The 16,891-nt window shown below is 41.3% G+C and overlaps 1 protein-coding gene across 5 annotated transcripts in view; it reads right to left on the bottom strand.

Annotated features, from left to right (window-relative positions):
* LRCH3 (leucine rich repeats and calponin homology domain containing 3) overlaps nt 1-16,891 on the bottom strand; it is a 3,082,729-nt gene that overhangs the window by 2,993,903 nt on the left and 71,935 nt on the right. The window lies entirely within an intron of this gene.

Below are 16,891 nucleotides of genomic sequence, written 5' to 3'. Positions count from 1 at the left end.
AGCGTACTCTATATATTTTATAGGATGTTCCAAGCTATTTTATACACATATATATTTTTGTATCATGCTGCGTCTTGTAGCCTTTTGAAGCATGCTATGTCTTTAAATAGAGACTTGTGTTGAATTGATTCTTTTGATAGGTTGATTGTTTTTATGTTTCTCCCATATATAATATTGTTTGTTAGGAGGGTTTAATTATGGATCTGATGAAGCTGATACAGTGAAAGCGCTTATCCGTTTAACCTTATCTGCAATAAACTACATGGATTTTACAACTGGGACTGTTATCTTTTGTCATACTCTCACTTTCACTTCTGCTCAGTACACAGTTGCTGTTTTTATTTATAATTTTTTGAGCAGGGGTGTCAACCTGGGAAGCAGCAATCTACCTGATTTTAATTTTATACAAGTCAAACTGTCTACAGTTTTAAAACTGCTTAATGGGAAAAGGGGAAGCTATTTTTGTACTTCTTTACTCCTGCTACCCAATCATCAGCGCATTCTGGCCAATCAGCCCACTCATTCTCGATCACTGGGGCAAGGGTCAAATCAGAAGGGGCCATCAGGTAGGTAGTCACAGGAATAGTTTGATCCTCCTCCTGCTTTTTTGTGCCCTCGTCCTCACATGCACACAGTGAGGGGTAGGAGAGAGGATGCAGTAGACCAAAACAGAAGTCCCCTTGCTTCTGCTAAAGGTATTCTATACACTACTCCCCCACCCCACTCCCATAAAGGAGAGCATGCCATGCCCCTTATTACTCTCCCTCACTGCCTAGCTCCTTCTGTAGTGGAACCATTAATCAAACCCCAGTCTAATGGATCACAATCAGGGCTCAAACCCTCTGCACCACAGAGTCAGGCTAGGATATGTAGAAACCAATTAAATGCTTTTACTCCACAGTTAAATAGTAACCAACCCCCTACATGTAAAGCTACAATGCAACATCCCTGTATATTATTATGATTTTTTTTTTTAACACCCAAGATGGTTAACAGAGTAACAGCATTTTCAGTGGTGGCCTAGAAAAAAGGCCCAAATACAACACTAAGGATCATACGATGCAGTTGAGAACACAAAAACAGTTAAACTATGTCTGGTTAAAAAAAAAAAAAAAAATAGGAGTTAGTGATGTTTAAAAGGCACACCTAAACTACAAAGTAATGGTGAAGTGATGGACAAGGAACTACAGTGCATTCAAAACTATTCTCGTAGTTGCTTACATAATTAAAACGTTGATGGCAATCACATCCTTGCACGATACGTATACTATATACAACTGCTAATATCCAACTTAGCTAAGCAGAGCATAAGAAGATGAAGACAAAAGGAAGTATAATAGCTGCCGTGTGTGAAAACGGAAGGAAAAAAGAAGTGGTTGAGTAATGAGTCATCTGTATTTAAAAGTGGTAGTTTGGCAAGGAGAGCTCACAAAGAATAAAGAATATGACAGTCTGGTCTCAGAAAAGACAAAACAACAAGCAACTCAGTCACACAGTGTCATTAAGAACTGTTTGAGGTTAGCTATAAATCCAGGGAGGCTTCAAACCTTTGACATGAAAGGAAGATTATTTCACTGAATGGACAAATGTGATAAATATCTGCCACACCTATTACTGCTTTTGGGGGACAGTAAAACAAGAGAAAGTTTATACCTTCAGTAACTGGGCATAAAACGTCATTTACCGTGTAACCAAAATGAGACAGCCAGCTAATTTACTAATAATTTAGTGATCTTTGTTAATGATTTGTAACAAATTAAAATTTCGGGTGTACTACGTTAAGAGGGGAGCTGACAGGTCACAGTGTGGACAAATGGGGAGTTTTTTTTTTTTTTAAATAAATACAAGGACTGCCGCAGTTGGTGCTTGGCTGGCTTTTTCACAGAGGCTGTAGATCACCTGTATGCAGTAGCAAGCTGATGTTTTGAAATATTTCATTGTTTTAATAATCTGGTGTTACAAACTAAGGTCAGTCTACCAGAATGCCAAGGTATTATTCATGATTCTTGCTCTATTAAATACATTTCATTCTGTGAATCTGTGTCATCTCTCTCTCATGTTAGAATTGTTTTGATCTTTTAAAAAGACCAGCTACGGTAACATTTACAAGCCAGTCTTGTCGTTTAACAAAGCTACTTTCATTTATTTAATTCATTTATTAAATCAGGAGAGCCCGCTGGACACAAGTTCTTTATCTAGGCAAATGGAGGCTGAGGGAATCGAAACCTGGATTACAGGAAGCAGTTTTTTATAACAGTTCATAGTTTTAATCCTGTATTGCCAGACAAATGTGCTGTGCGTGACAGAAAGGTGACTGAAAAACTTTCTATTCTGCTAGCTACCCATCAGCTTTACCTTACGCTACTGATGATTTTACCTGGTTAAGACGCATGTGGAATATTGACGTAAAAAAACAGACAAGCTATGTACAGGTTAAGTCTATTAATGCACAAACTTATTCTTCCTGTATCCTAGGTGTACTTCAAGACAATAAAAATTACCCATGACTATCTACTACAATTAGAAACTCTGTTACGCTCTCTGTAACTGTGGTGCTGTTTACAGAACAGCACAAATTAGTTTAAAGCAGAACTATGCGGGTAGACCTACTACACTACAGCAACAGTTTTACTCTACCCCTAGCCAGTGTCTTTTCAACCATCTCCTAAAACAGCTGAAGTTGCTTCTACTAAAATGTGTTGCATCATCTTAGACTTTTCACAAAATTCTCATGTTCAAGCCCCTCAAAACAAATACCCATGTTCCTCTCCTCATCATCTCGTATCAGAGACGAGGGGTGTAAGCAGTATGGAGGCTAAATAACATAAATATGTGGTCTAACTTTGATTATGAGTATCTGAGCAAGATACAAATATCACATGACAAAAGGAAGGAATTACTATTTTACATTACACTAAAAATCTGACAGATGGAAATACATCAGACTAAATAAAACAGAATTCTCCACAGTTTTTTCTACTTGCTAGCATAATCATAAACCTGCACTTAATCACACTAACAATCTGATTAACACATGGCCAAGAGTACTGAGCATAAGAATAAGAAGACAAAAGGAAAAAGCCTTAAAGTGCATCTCAGGTCACAAACTACTAAAACACACAAAACCTTCCTCTACCCAGAATAAAAATCAAAAACAGCATCACCATTACATAGCAAAATAACAATCCACATACCATAATTACCAGGCCTACAAAAAGCAACCAACTATGCAAATCACTAAGATAATGTTACTGTAATGGCAGAATCAGTGTGATCATACTGGATGAACAATTTGAAAGAATATGATCATGCAGCAATGTCCTCATGACAGCAAGAAAGGCCCAACTACCAAGCCAAAATATTACCATTAAACCCCTATGTCACCATAATCCAAATACAAAACACAAACCTTCTAAATCGCTGATTTAGAAACTGTCAGAAGCACAGAGAACTCCTGCATGTGTTAGGTATGGAGATGGACATGTGACTATTTGCATCTGATAGAATGCACCACTCTCCTCAGTGGAGGTACAAATACAAATGCATTGAAGGGAGCAAATATGCCTAAAATATTACCATAATCCGAAAATGATAATGTTAGCAAGTAACAAAAGAAAACGTACAGAAGAGAAAGCAGCTCTACTAAAATGTGAGAAGCCTTAATAATACAGTAAGGTAACTCAAAACTTTCCTCTAAGTGGAAGATGATGAAAACTGCGGTCACTGAATCATATCTTAAAATCATCACACCTCAAACAGCAGGGTTTTCTGCCTTTCCCTGTTATGTACCCAATATTGACATGTTTGCTAGGGACTATTTAACTGCCAGCAAACAAGAGTCTCAAAATGAAATGGAACTAATTATTGCACGTCATAAATCACAGTGACACTGTACCACAAACAAACATCACTACCAATGACTCTGTAAATAGTCAATAAATAAATAAATAAATTAGCAGCTAACAGTCAACAAAACTACAGAGGGCAGCAACATCTTCAACAATCCTGGTTCTCCCCTCTAGACGTCACCTCACTCTCTAACTCTCAGCATGACATTGTTTTGAAAGGATCAGCACTGAAACAAATGAAAATAAATCCACCATCAGACTTTTCTACTGGGAATTAGGGTGCTATAATTACGATTCTCAAAACAACAGAATAGTGTCCCATTTAAACTATGCAGATTTAAGGGACTTTTATACCATTAACTTTTGTTTTCAAAGACCTACACATACAGAAAATATCTGGAAATCATTACGGATGCTTCACCATGTGTACTGCTAACTGCGAATACAGTGTATGCATCTGAACCCATGCTTAGCGATGCAAGAAGATAACATAGTAGTAATCTGCAAACAGATCTTTTTTTAATGCTGCTTGTAAGGGGCATCTCACTTAAGCCTCACCTAGTCCTTAAGGGGGACTAGTGGGGTACTAAAGACAATACAACTTGCAAAATGCATAAAAAATTTAGTTAACTCGTAGATAATATTACACTAAACTAGCCATATGAGTGTGTGACTTCACATAAGCCAACACACTACGCATCAAGGTGGCCCAAGCAGTAAGTAGGGTTGCCAGCTTTCTTTGTGGCTAAAACCAGACTAAGGTCACGCCCCTCACATCACCTATAACTCCACCCATTCCCACCCCTCTCCCATCCATGCTCTGCCCATTTTGTGACATCAGCGCGACATCAGCTGATGGGAATACCCTCTTTTTCTGTTCCAGATGCCTGCTTTCAGCAGATTTCTCCCCAGTTGCCATAAACACTGTTCAAAACTGTGTGAATACTGTCTTCTGCTTTACTTCTACAGTGATTAAAGATATTTGGATTTAATTTAAAACATTTCAAATTTTATAGCACAAACCACGGATACACAGCTAAACAAAGCAATACAGTCTCACAATGAAAACAGACTTAGCATTAAAACTACTCAGCCTTTAAATCTCACATTCACCAAAACAGCATTGTACATTGTTTTCCCAAGTTTAGGATGATAAAATTTTAAAATATCCTAAGAAATGACACAGTATTAACAATCATATCTTACATCAATAACATAGACCTGAAACTGTACAGCATGGTCTGAAAATACATGTTTAGTATAAAATACATAAAGACACAACTGGTCTTGCAGCTTTTGAAAAATGAACCTATGCCTTTTATAGAAAGCTACAGAGCATATGCTTAATGTGGACAACATGTGGATGGTCAGAAAACTAGCAGGGTCATCAGTTTACACACCTTTGCTATATCAATCTCAGCTCTGTATGTCACAAATAATTAACCACAGCTGAGGTCCCAGCTGATGATGCAGTACCCTATTTCTATCACTATGTTTGTACATGGCTTGCCATTTATAAAACTCATACCTGCGGTATGCACCTGCCCTTCCGAACTTCCCAATTGGCAAAGAACTAGAACTACTATATATAACTTTAAAGACAGAATATTATATCCTATACTATCTGCACTGGGTAAATTAATCACTCAGCAATGATAACAGCAAATTGTCCAGCTCATTTTATTGCTGACCGCATACATAAACCATAATATATCAAAATAAAGTATACATAATGCCCTGACACTTTTATTTTTAATAATATCACAGACCTGTCTAAACTGGTGTGTTAGAAGGATGCTTTCAATACCACCAAACTTTTCAAATATTCTGCATTTGCTAATTGGCCATATATGTCATCCAGAATGGGCTCTGTTTATGATCTAGGCAAGCATAAAATCAGACAAAAGCCTTATGCACTTCAAATTATGTTTGTGGAGATTTATTCCTTTACTTTTCACAAAGCATCATACAAAGCAATTTTAGGCTTGCATAATCCTCTACCATAAAATGCTGTTTGTGATTCAATCAACTAGACTGGTTACTCATTTAGAACACTCAGGACAAAAGTGGAAACGTCTCACCTCTAAGAAACTGAAGTCGCAAGTGGGGATCAGAGTTCTTGATTACAACAGATACTGACTCCCCTTCTCCCGACTGCGTAGCTTTTTTGTCGGGCATTACTCTGAGCCTCAGTTTTCCTTCCCCAGCCTGGAATCCACCATGCAAAGACCTCGGAGAGATTGAAATGGAGATGAGCATCAGCGAACTGTTGAATTTTGTCCCCTTCACTATTATTCTGCACAGACGCACCATACCCATTACTTGCGCAGCTAGTACAAATTTTATCCTTGGCAAGCTCTAACACGATTTGGCCGGACGACTTCTGCTTTTTGGTGAATTCTAGATTCAGCACCTTGGTCAGCGCCTTGCAACGGGCACTGGCCTCTATGAGCTCTGTTTTCAAGAACTCGTCTCCCGAGTGATGCGCCAGCAAAGCAGGCAGCTCAGCACCAGAACAGAATTCACTGGACAGCTGGAAGTAACATTTGAATAGCCGATAAAAATCATGCAGGTACTTTTTAAATAAAGATGGCACAGTTAAATAGACTGCCGAGTTTTTTCTTTTCAGCCTAGAGATGCATGCCTGCTCGTCCTTTTTATTTCTGCTGTCAGTAAAAGTAGAATCCCCATGCAAACTGCACAATTCCAGGATAAACACAGCTAATATAAACAATCGAGATTTCTTTACTGTCATGACAAGGTTTGATGCATTACTTACAAGAGCATATACCAAATATGAATAACCCATTATGTACAACTGGTTATCTTAATGCCAGCTAAACCAGACCAGATTTCCTAACTTATCTTTCAGGTGTGTTCTGACAATATCAGCCAGAATGATCAAAAAAACAGCACCAGGTACCAAAAGAAACTAGTAAGACAATCCAAGGCACCACAAGACCAAGAATCAGCCGGAATTCTTTTAAAATCCAACCTTAATTTAAGCACAAAAGCACATAAACGCACACATTAAAACCAGCGTTTTCATTTGAATCACTTCATCAAATGTGGGTCAGAGAACAATTAATGCCTTTTATAATCCTCTAGGAGGTTAATTATCCAATAAAAAACATCCAATTGAAAACATCATTAATCCTCATGATTATTCATGTTGAAACCTTGCATGCAGAAAAAACACTACTTACCATAAAACTTTTTATAAAATACCAGCCAGAATGATACTAACACAGAAGATTTTGGGGTCATTTAGCATCCTAGACCGAGCACTGTTTATTGGTATAGTTGTAAAAGCTAGACTTCTGCAGCTTCTGCTTAGTTTTTTTAAAGTCATCTGCCTAAACACTTAGAATAGCTAACTGTTTTATTTGGTTGAGCATGTTCCTTTAGTACTGAGGCAAGATATTTTCTGTTCCAGAATAACATTAATTGGTTTCAGCTGCTCAATTTGCTTAATAATCCTTGGCATCACACAATCATAGAATGACCTGAACCACACACACCTAAGAGAAAGGCATCTCAAATACTTTTTTTGTTTGTGAACTCTGACTTCTTTCTATGGTCTTGATAGCAAATTTCTCACATACTCCCATAATTTATAGCCAAAAAGCACACCGGGACCGCAGGCAATGAGGAGGGGGGAGAGAGAGTAAAGAGGAGGGGGAGAGAGAGAGTAAAGATGGCGCGGGAGAAACGCTAGAGACCGTGGAAGTGGCACAAAACCCGGACTTAACGTTCCTGTTTTGAATGAAATTTGTAACCGGACAATTTGTCAGAAAACTGGACAGTCCGGTCAAAAAACGGACAGCTGGCAACCCTAGCAGTAAGCTGTAATCAATTCATTAACACAAAGTTTTTTTACTACGGTCTGGTATGCAGAATCACTGGAAGTTTGAAGTCAACTCTTATGACAAAATTACAAATAATTAAAGAGAAAAGAAGAGAGATTCAACCCAGCATTCTAAAACAAAACAAATTCAGTTTTGAGAAAATATGAAATAAGCTTACTGGAATCAACTCATCCAGTTCTATGTACTGGAGAGTAATGCTGGAAAGGTTGAGGTTAATTACAAAAAGAAACTCAAAGGAAAGCAATACTGTGGCATTCTTTCAGTACTCACTAATGTGATAAAAGAATAACTGTCCTCAATAACTAATGAATACCACAGGCATTAAGACCTCAACAGGCACTTGTCCAAACTGCTAATAGCTCCTCGTTATGCACCTCAGGTACCACGCCTTTCTACAGCTTCTTTGCCATTTTTCAGTAAATGTGAAAAAAATAGACCCAGGATGCTTTTGTAATGGCTAAAAAGTAAAACCTTTTGGCGTTACCTTTCTATGGTTCCTTATTCTCTCTGCTCTTAATTCCAGCTTCTTCTGGACGTTATCTCAGTCACTTTTCCCCTTTCATCTTTCTTCTGGGCATAAGCCCTTTTTCTATCCTAAAATGTCTAAAGACTCATCTGTGTGCCTGTGGCAAGAATAATTCTCTGGTAACAGGACCAAACAATGTTTGTACCATTTGGGCAAAGCCAACTGCGCTGAGAAAGTATTTTCCCCCACAGGGACTTAAAAACCACTTATCAAAACAGAAAAAAACTCTTCAAACTCCACATTATTGAGAACATCTGTCTTACAAGCCAGATTGAGGGGAAGCCTTCCAGTTGCTCCTCTCTCCCCTAAAAGTTCCAAGACTTCTCTCCACCAAAGAAAACTAGGCACTTTCCTCCTCTCCACCAAAGAAAACTAGGCACTTTCCTCCTCTCCACCAAAGAAAACTAGGCACTTTCCTCCTCTCCACCAAAGAAAAAGTACAGTTTTGTACCTACCATAAATGTAGATGTTCGAAGATCCACATTGCTGCAGTCCTAACACTTGGGTAGTCCGCTGTCCACGGTCGGCCCGAATATCAAAGTATAAGGCTGACGTCGGTCAGGGCGCATTTAACTGACGTCAGGACGTCAGGGTACAAATGCGCATGACCGGCGTCATATCCTCAGTCTTTTCTTGCCCCAGATGTCAGAAGACCTTAAAAAGAAAGGTCAAAACCAAAAGACAGCAAACAACCAACCACCCTTGCACTAACTATATGTACAATAGATATAATACACACAATATGTACAACCCAACCCACACAACCACCTCCAAGTACAGAGGGGAAGGAGGGAGGGCAAATTGGACTGCAGCAATGTGGATCTTCGAACATCTACATTTATGGTAGGTACAAAACTGTACTATGTTCTTCATCTCACACTGCTGCAGTCCTAACACTTGGGTAGAATCCCAAAGCAGAGATAAGGGAGGATGGCTAACTATAAGGAAGCAGGAGCTGCCAAAATGCCCTGCAAAACCGCAGTGGCAAAACCAGCCCTGGACTTAGAGTAAAGTGGCAGGTGATAATGCCTAGAGAAGGTATGCACAGAACTCCAAGTAGCTGCCTCTAAAATATCCTTGGTTGCCACTCCCCTCAAAAAAGCTGTGGAAGTGGCAGTAGCCCTAGTGGAACGAGGCCTAATCCCAGCTGGAACCTCCTTGCCATGATGGGAATAACAGAAAGCAATGCAAAACCCAATCCACTTAGAAATAGTTTGTTTTGACACAGGCTTGCCCTGAGAACTCAAAGCAAAAGAAACAAACAACTGCTGAGACTGCCCGAACCCTTTAGTTCTGTCCAAATAATAACGCAACTGCCTGTGTACATCCAAAGTGTGCAAAATCTTTTCCCCTTTATTTTGGGGATTTGCATAAAAAGTAGGCAAATGAATAGTCTGGTTTAAAGCCACACTAGAAACCACCTTAGGCATAAAGGAAGGATTAGTACGTAATGATACCCTATCCTTATGGAAAATCAAGAAAGGCTCAACTGCCATAAGGGCCTGCAATTCAGAAACCCTTCTTGCAGAGGTAATGGCCAATAAAAAAGCAGTCTTCCATGATAAATATTTCAACTCAGCAGTAGCTGCAGGCTCAAAAGGTTGTAGAGTGAGTTTCTCCAACACAAAATTGAGATCCCAAGCAGGAGTAGGAGCTCTTCGTGGGGGTCTGATATTCTTTGCCCCTCTGAGAAATTGCTTGAACAAAGGATGAGAAAACAATGGCAGGTCGCAATCATAGTGAGCTGAAATTGCTGCAGCATGAACTTTAATAGAAGAGAAGGACAAACCTTTGTCCAGTAACTCAGTAAGATATTGAAGAGCCACACTTAAATTAGGCTCAGAAACATCAAAATCCTTTGCTGCACTCCAAAATAAAAATCTCTTCCATTTATCTGCGTACACTTTCCTTGTACTAGGCCTTCTAGCTTCCAAAATCACATTCAAAACTTGTTGTGGAAGTTGAGACCTTTTATGGTTCAAAACAGAATATGCCAGGCTGTGAGGTGAAGAGAGTGAAGTTTGACATTGAGCAAATGGCTGTCTTCCTGTGACAACAGGTGTGGAATCGAAGGCAAAGGCCATGGAGGCTTCCGTACTAGACTTCTCAGTAATGGGTACCAGTGTTGTCGAGGCCAATCTGGAGCTATTAAAATCATCCTTGGCTTGTCCTGTCTGGCCTTCAGAAGTACCTTTGGGAGGAGAGGCAGAGGTGGAAAGGCATACACATGAAGATTGCTCCAATTGAAAGAAAGAGCATCCACTTTCCAAGCTGTGGGATGAAACCTTTTTGTGCAAAACTTTGGCAGCTGATGGTTTAGTGGAGAAGCGAACAGATCTATGTCTGGAGTTCCCCATGACACTGTCAATTTCTGAAATACATGAGGATCCAATTTCCACTCGTGGGGATCCATAATTGTCTGCTCAACACATCTGCTAAGGAGTTCTGTGCTCCTGGCAGAAACCTTGCCTGAAGATTGAGCTGTAAACTGAGAGCAGTCTCCCACAAAATCATTGTTTGCCTGCATAGAGGATAAGAATGCGTTCCCCCTTGCTTGTTGATGTACCACATGACAGTTGTGTTGTCTGTTAGAATCAACACCTGTCTTGGAAGAAGGAATTCCTTGAAAGCTATTAATGCAAACTGGACTGCTAACATCTCCTTCATGTTGATATGTAGATGTTGTAGTCTGACAGGCCACTTGTTTTGTATCCATTTTCCATTCAGATGAGCTCCCCAAGCTTTGTCTGAGGCATCTGTCGTTAAAATCTGACTTGCCTCTGGCCGGGTCACAGAGAGTCCCTTGTTTAGGTGACATTCCTGAGCCCACCACAAAAAATCCTTCTGAATGCAAGGTATTATTGGAATGACAGTGTCCAGATCCTGGCAGTGCTGTGTCCATACATTTTTGAGATACCATTGTAGCTTCCTCATATGCAGTTTGGCATTGGGAAGCACCAGAATACAAGATGCCATGAACCCTAAGGCTTGAAGGACTGTCCTTGCAGTCAGCCCGGACTGATGAGATAGTTGATGGAAGTAAAGGGATAGACTCTTGTTTGTCCGGGGTTAAAAAGGCCATCTGGGCTGCTGTATTCAGTCTCACACCCAGAAAGCACATGTCTTGAGAGGGTACTAGACTGGACTTTATTTCGTTCACAGAATACCCTAGGCATCTTAGCACTGCTATCACATACTCCAAATGACGAAGAAGCTCTTCCTTTCCTTGAGCCAGAATCAGGCAGTCGTCCAAATAAGGATAGATCTGTATTCCTTTTAGTCTGAAGAAAGCTATCACTGGAGCCAAAACTTTCGTGAACACTCTGGGCGCAGTAGATAAGCCAAAGGGCAATGCAGAGAACTGATAGTGAGAAGTCCCAGCTCGAAAACGCAGATACTTTCTGCAACTGAGTCTGATAGGAACATGAAGGTAAGCCTCCTTGAGATCCAAAGTTACCATCCAATGATCTTTGCCCAGCAGAGGTAAAAGCTGCTGCAACGTCAACATTTTGAACTTGGGAATGTCCAGATAAGTGTTGAGGATAGATAAATCCAAAATTGGTCTCCACGTGTTCCCCTTCTTTGGTACTAGGAACAGGCGAGAATAAAATCCTAGGCCCACTTCTGGCAGAGGGACCGGCTGTATGGCCCCTAGTTGGAGCAACAGAGAAACCTGTCTGTGAGCCTCTATTCTTTGTTGAGGAGGAACGTCTGGCATGCCTTTGAAAGGAGGCAAGGCATGGAAATAAAACCTGTAGCCGTGGTGTACGATATCCAATACCCATCTGTCCTGGGTAATTAAACTCCAATTTTCTTTGAAGAGTGCCAACCTTCCTCCCAAAGGTGCTGCCAGACGAGCAGGCTCTGGCAGCTGAAAAGGTAGGTCATTGGGTCTGTTTACGAAAGGACTGACCCCTGCCCTCACCCGAAGCCTGTGCAGGAGAACTCCCTGTTCTAGGCCGGAAAGAGCCCTGAGCTCTGCCCTTACCACGTCTAGATCTACCCCTAGACTGGGAATCATAAGAAGGATACGTCCACCCCTTAGTAGGCCAATTTCTACTAAACTTTGGAGGCTGGACTTGCAAAAAATCTTTAACAGTCTGCATAGACTTAGCCTTGTCTTCCATTTTCTTTAAGACTGTCTCAACAGGAGGCCCAAACAACACGTCAGATTGTAAAGGAGCATCTAAAATCCTTGTTTTAACATGTTCAGACAAATTCTGATCCCTCAGCCAGGCGTGCCTGCGAAGAACAGTCCCAGTGGCAGCCACCCTAGACAAGGCCTGTACAGCATCAAAACCACATTGCAAAGAATGCTTACCCACCTGTTCAGAAACATGGACTAAATCTTGCAACTCTTTACAATCAATACCAACTGCCAGAGCATCAACCTTAGACTTCAATTGCGAAAGGAGATAGTTTTGGTATTTCAACATGTGAAACTGGCAATTCAGAGCCCTTATAGCAAGAGTGGAAGAAGTATAAACTTTCTTTCCCCATCTATCCAAGGCCCTAGCCTCCTTATCTGTAGGAACCGGATTCTTAACAACAGAAGCCTTAACACCCTTAGGCCCCTGGCTAACAGTTTCCGGGTCTGCCCTAGGACTTTTAAAAAGATACTTGTGAACGTCAGGCACTCTGTAATACCTATCCGGTTTAACAGGAGCAGGAGGCAAAGAATCAGGATTAAGAGAAGCCTCTGTAAAAACATCTTCCACTACATCCAAAACAGGAGGTATAGCCAAAGGCCTATGCTGGGGTAAAAACAGAAATTCCCCAAGCCTTTTCCTGGAATCAGAGAAGTCCTGACCTTCCCACTTAAAATGCTCCCTCATGGAATGAAGAGTTTCAGAAAAAGAAAAATCCTCAGGAGGAGTAGCAGAAGGAGTAAAATCATCCACATCAGAATCAGAATAAGGAGAGTACTCCTGCAAGTCTTCAGCCAAAGACTCTGAAACATCTGAAGCTTGCTCAAAACCCCCCAGCTCAGGCTCCACCCTAGGTCTCTTAGCAGGAGGGGCATAGAACCCCTAATCAAAGTAATCAAATCTTCTGCCATTTTAAGCATATGCTTCTTGGGCATAGTACCTGAAGAGCTAGGGGTAACACCAACTGAAGCTAAACCTGGCCTGCCCCTGGGAGAAGCCTTAGTAACAGAAGGAGAGGGCCTAACCACCTTAGGAAGGGAGGGGAGTATAGTAACCTGAGAAGCCCCCTCAGCCTGACTTTCCTCCTGAGAGGCCACATCTTGCAATAATAAAGTTTCACTCTGTGAACATAAAGAAATCTCCGGTGGAGCCACCGGCTCCACCGACACCTCTAAAGAACCGGCGTCCGGCACAGACGGTTCTTCTAGCCTAGGCTTAACTGTCTTGTCCTTGCGCTTCTTCGAGGAAGTGGGCGTCGGAGCATCCGACGGCATTTTATAATTGCACCGCTTCCCAAAGACTAACCTTGCACAATCCAACCTTCTCTTTATAGTGCGTTTATTAAATCTAGCACAAGAGCGACAGCCAACAACGTCGTGCTCAGGCCCTAAGCAAGGAATACACAAAGTATGATAATCTCTATGCGGTATCTGTTTCCCACAAGAAACGCAATTATTAACTTTTTCTGACATCCGGTAAATGACTGAGGCAAGAAAAAACAAAAATATTCCCCAACGGGGTACTTAGCCAACTTTGAACTCGGTCTGAAACTTCTAAATAGAAAAATCTCAGAACGCCAACCGGCACTTGCAATGCTGCTTCTGCATCGGACCATGCGGCAAAAAAGACTGAGGATATGACGCCGGTCATGCGCATTTGTACCCTGACGTCCTGACGTCAGTTAAATGCGCCCTGACCGACGTCAGCCTTATACTTTGATATTCGGGCCGACCGTGGACAGCGGACTACCCAAGTGTTAGGACTGCAGCAATGTGAGATGAAGAACATCTAGGCACTTTCCTCCTCTCCACCAAAGAAAACTAGGCACTTTCCTCCTCTTCCTGTATAAGTGGAGATCTTCTGTTTCTGATGCATCTCAAGTCTCTCTCGAATTTCTAAACCACCATAAACTGTAATATTACTGCTAGTGCTGTAATAAGACACTTTAGACAGGTGTGCTTCTCCTCCTCTTTCTGTTCTCATTGAGACTTCCATACCTACATCTGCAATCTCTTTTTTCCTTCTTACCAGTGACCGACAGGCTGGCGAGGCCACTGTGAGGACTCAAGGAAGACAGTCTGGTGCTTCGTATCCTACACCTTAAGTACTAGGGTGCAAGGAATTTTTGGGGCCTTCCACTCATCCAGCATTTTATTCTCTGTTCTTTCAGTGGTGTTGATTTCTTTTAATAACTTGAATCTGCTTCCCCCAAAGTGCCAGTCTAGTCACTTCAGCTCATCTAAAATGTAGAACTTCCAGTGTGAGTACCACAAATTTCAATGTCCGAGACACCAACCAGGTGACTCCAGTAAGACGAACAGATTAAAATGCCTGCTACTCTATTTCAGTGCTGGCACTTTCCTTTTTGGTGTCTGCATGAAGCTTAATTCCCTGCGATAGATTCAATGTTGGGCCAAGTCAATAACATGTCACGGTACCCTCTGACAGCACATGCTACACCACAAGTACTTCAGAGGAAGCTACCACAGTGTTATACATCTTCCAAAATGTCATCCCTGCAGCAGGACAGACTGACCACTGGTCTTCAATAGCCTGTCCTCCTCCAAAAGGACCTCCTCCTCATTACAGCCCTTCCACCCAAAAAAAAGACCCTGAGAAGCTCTTTGAAAAACAAAACATGATCATTATGGTTGTGCTTCACCTGTACAGGAGTTAGAGGATGACAATCATACAAATTCCCCTAACTTCCTCCTCCCAAGACACTAAATTCAGAAATATCTCAAACTAATATGCTAAAAAGGGACTGGACCTCTGATCCTACATTCTTCCCTCATCATAAAGGAGGCACCAAAAGGCTTGCAGGTCCTCATCAATCTTTCTCTGGAGGATCTCTGAAAGACACCACCAGAACTGCCTGGAGAAGATCCTGAATCAGTAGTCTTTGACTCCAAAAAGTCTAAATGCCTCTTTTGGCCCCCTTTACAATGGGTTTATTGGTAGAATTCCAAGCCAAATGCTATGCTCTAGGTAGCAGTACTAAAACACCTTCCCCCAAGAAGCCAGCTGTCCATCCATTAGCCTAGGAGACCCGACCAACAGAAAAACTTGAGAAGCAGGTTTGTATGTCAACACACTACCCGTGTAGCCATTATGAAACTCACATGGTGTACTGTCAGAGGGATGTAGAAAACAAGGCATCATACAACAGGAGACCTGCCAGGTGCGATCATGAAAGAAAGGCCTCTGTTTCAAGCCTCAACTGCCCCAAATTAGAGCCACCTTTTAATCAGCATCCGTTACAATGCAGCAGAGGAACTTGCCAGAGCCACTGCTGCATCCATCACAGCTATTCACAACACATGAGAATCTGGCTGAGGTTTGCTAAGGATACTACAGTAACAATTTCAGATTCCCTTTTTCCAATCCACACCTCTTAGAGAAATGGGTACATGAGCACCTGGAATATATGGAAACCCAAAGCAAGACCCTAGCCAGTATGGCATGCAGTTTTAGCACATATGCAGTCTAAGCCTCAAGAGGAGGCAGCACTAGATAAACCCCAACAAATAGGACAACTTCAAGTAAGATCATGGGTTCAGTGGCAAAAGTCTTCACTGTTCTCAGAAGACCACAGAAGCCCACAAGCAGAGAGAAGCAATCCTGAAGCCCTGCTAGGCTGTCCCTCTCTGGAGCCAGTTGGGAGCAGTTCTGTACCTCCATTTGCGGATTTGGATCTCAGTCATCACATATAGGTAAATCAGGATGCAAAGGGTATACATTCCCAACTTAAAGCTCTCCATTCCATTCCTACTACTTTTATTTGGATGTGCACTCTCTCAAGGCAATAATGCAAGGAGGAAGATCGCCAATTGAAAATAAGTCATCTAAGAGGTCCCACCAGAGTGAATAATTTAGGATATTATACCACATTCTGCTTGGTGACAAAAAAAGACACTGGCCACTTCTAGATTTTCTGTTAAAAACTCAAGTGCAATCCATCCACTCACGTTCATCAGAATGACACTAGCTGTGTTGTTAAGACCTTAAAAATATCTAATTACATAAAAAAAAAAAAAAAAGTACCAAGACGTCCAGGAAGTATCTGTGATCCAAAGAAAGAAAGGTCTCCTACTCATCAGCATCACACTCTGCCAACTTCTTAAAAACAAAAAAAGCATGCTTTGCAGGAAGGCAAGCTGTCCCCTGCTCCACCCCACCCCCCACAATTTGGAAAGATGTGCAGCTGTTTAAGTGCAAGAAATCACAGTACAGTGGGGACCTGAGAATTTCCCTTCCATATTGTAATGCTACCACTGAGTTTACATACTATAGAGAGAGACACACACACACACACACACACACATTATATACGTATAACTAGCAGGGATTTAGGGGTGAAGGGGGCTTGCAAAAATGTAACCTCTCTCTTGGTTTGAATCTTTGTGATTCAAAGTCTTTTGTATTTGAATCTTTTTGATTCAGACTGTTTTGATCTACATTTTAGCATTCAAAGTTGTTATAGTTCGAACATTTGATAAA

This window comes from Protopterus annectens, chromosome 4.part1 (genome assembly GCF_019279795.1).
Source record: "Protopterus annectens isolate FY-2018-M chromosome 4.part1, PAN1.0, whole genome shotgun sequence".
Classification (NCBI taxonomy): domain Eukaryota; kingdom Metazoa; phylum Chordata; order Ceratodontiformes; family Protopteridae; genus Protopterus; species Protopterus annectens.
Note: the sequence above shows the minus strand (reverse complement) of the source record. Positions and strands in the feature narration are given on the sequence as shown.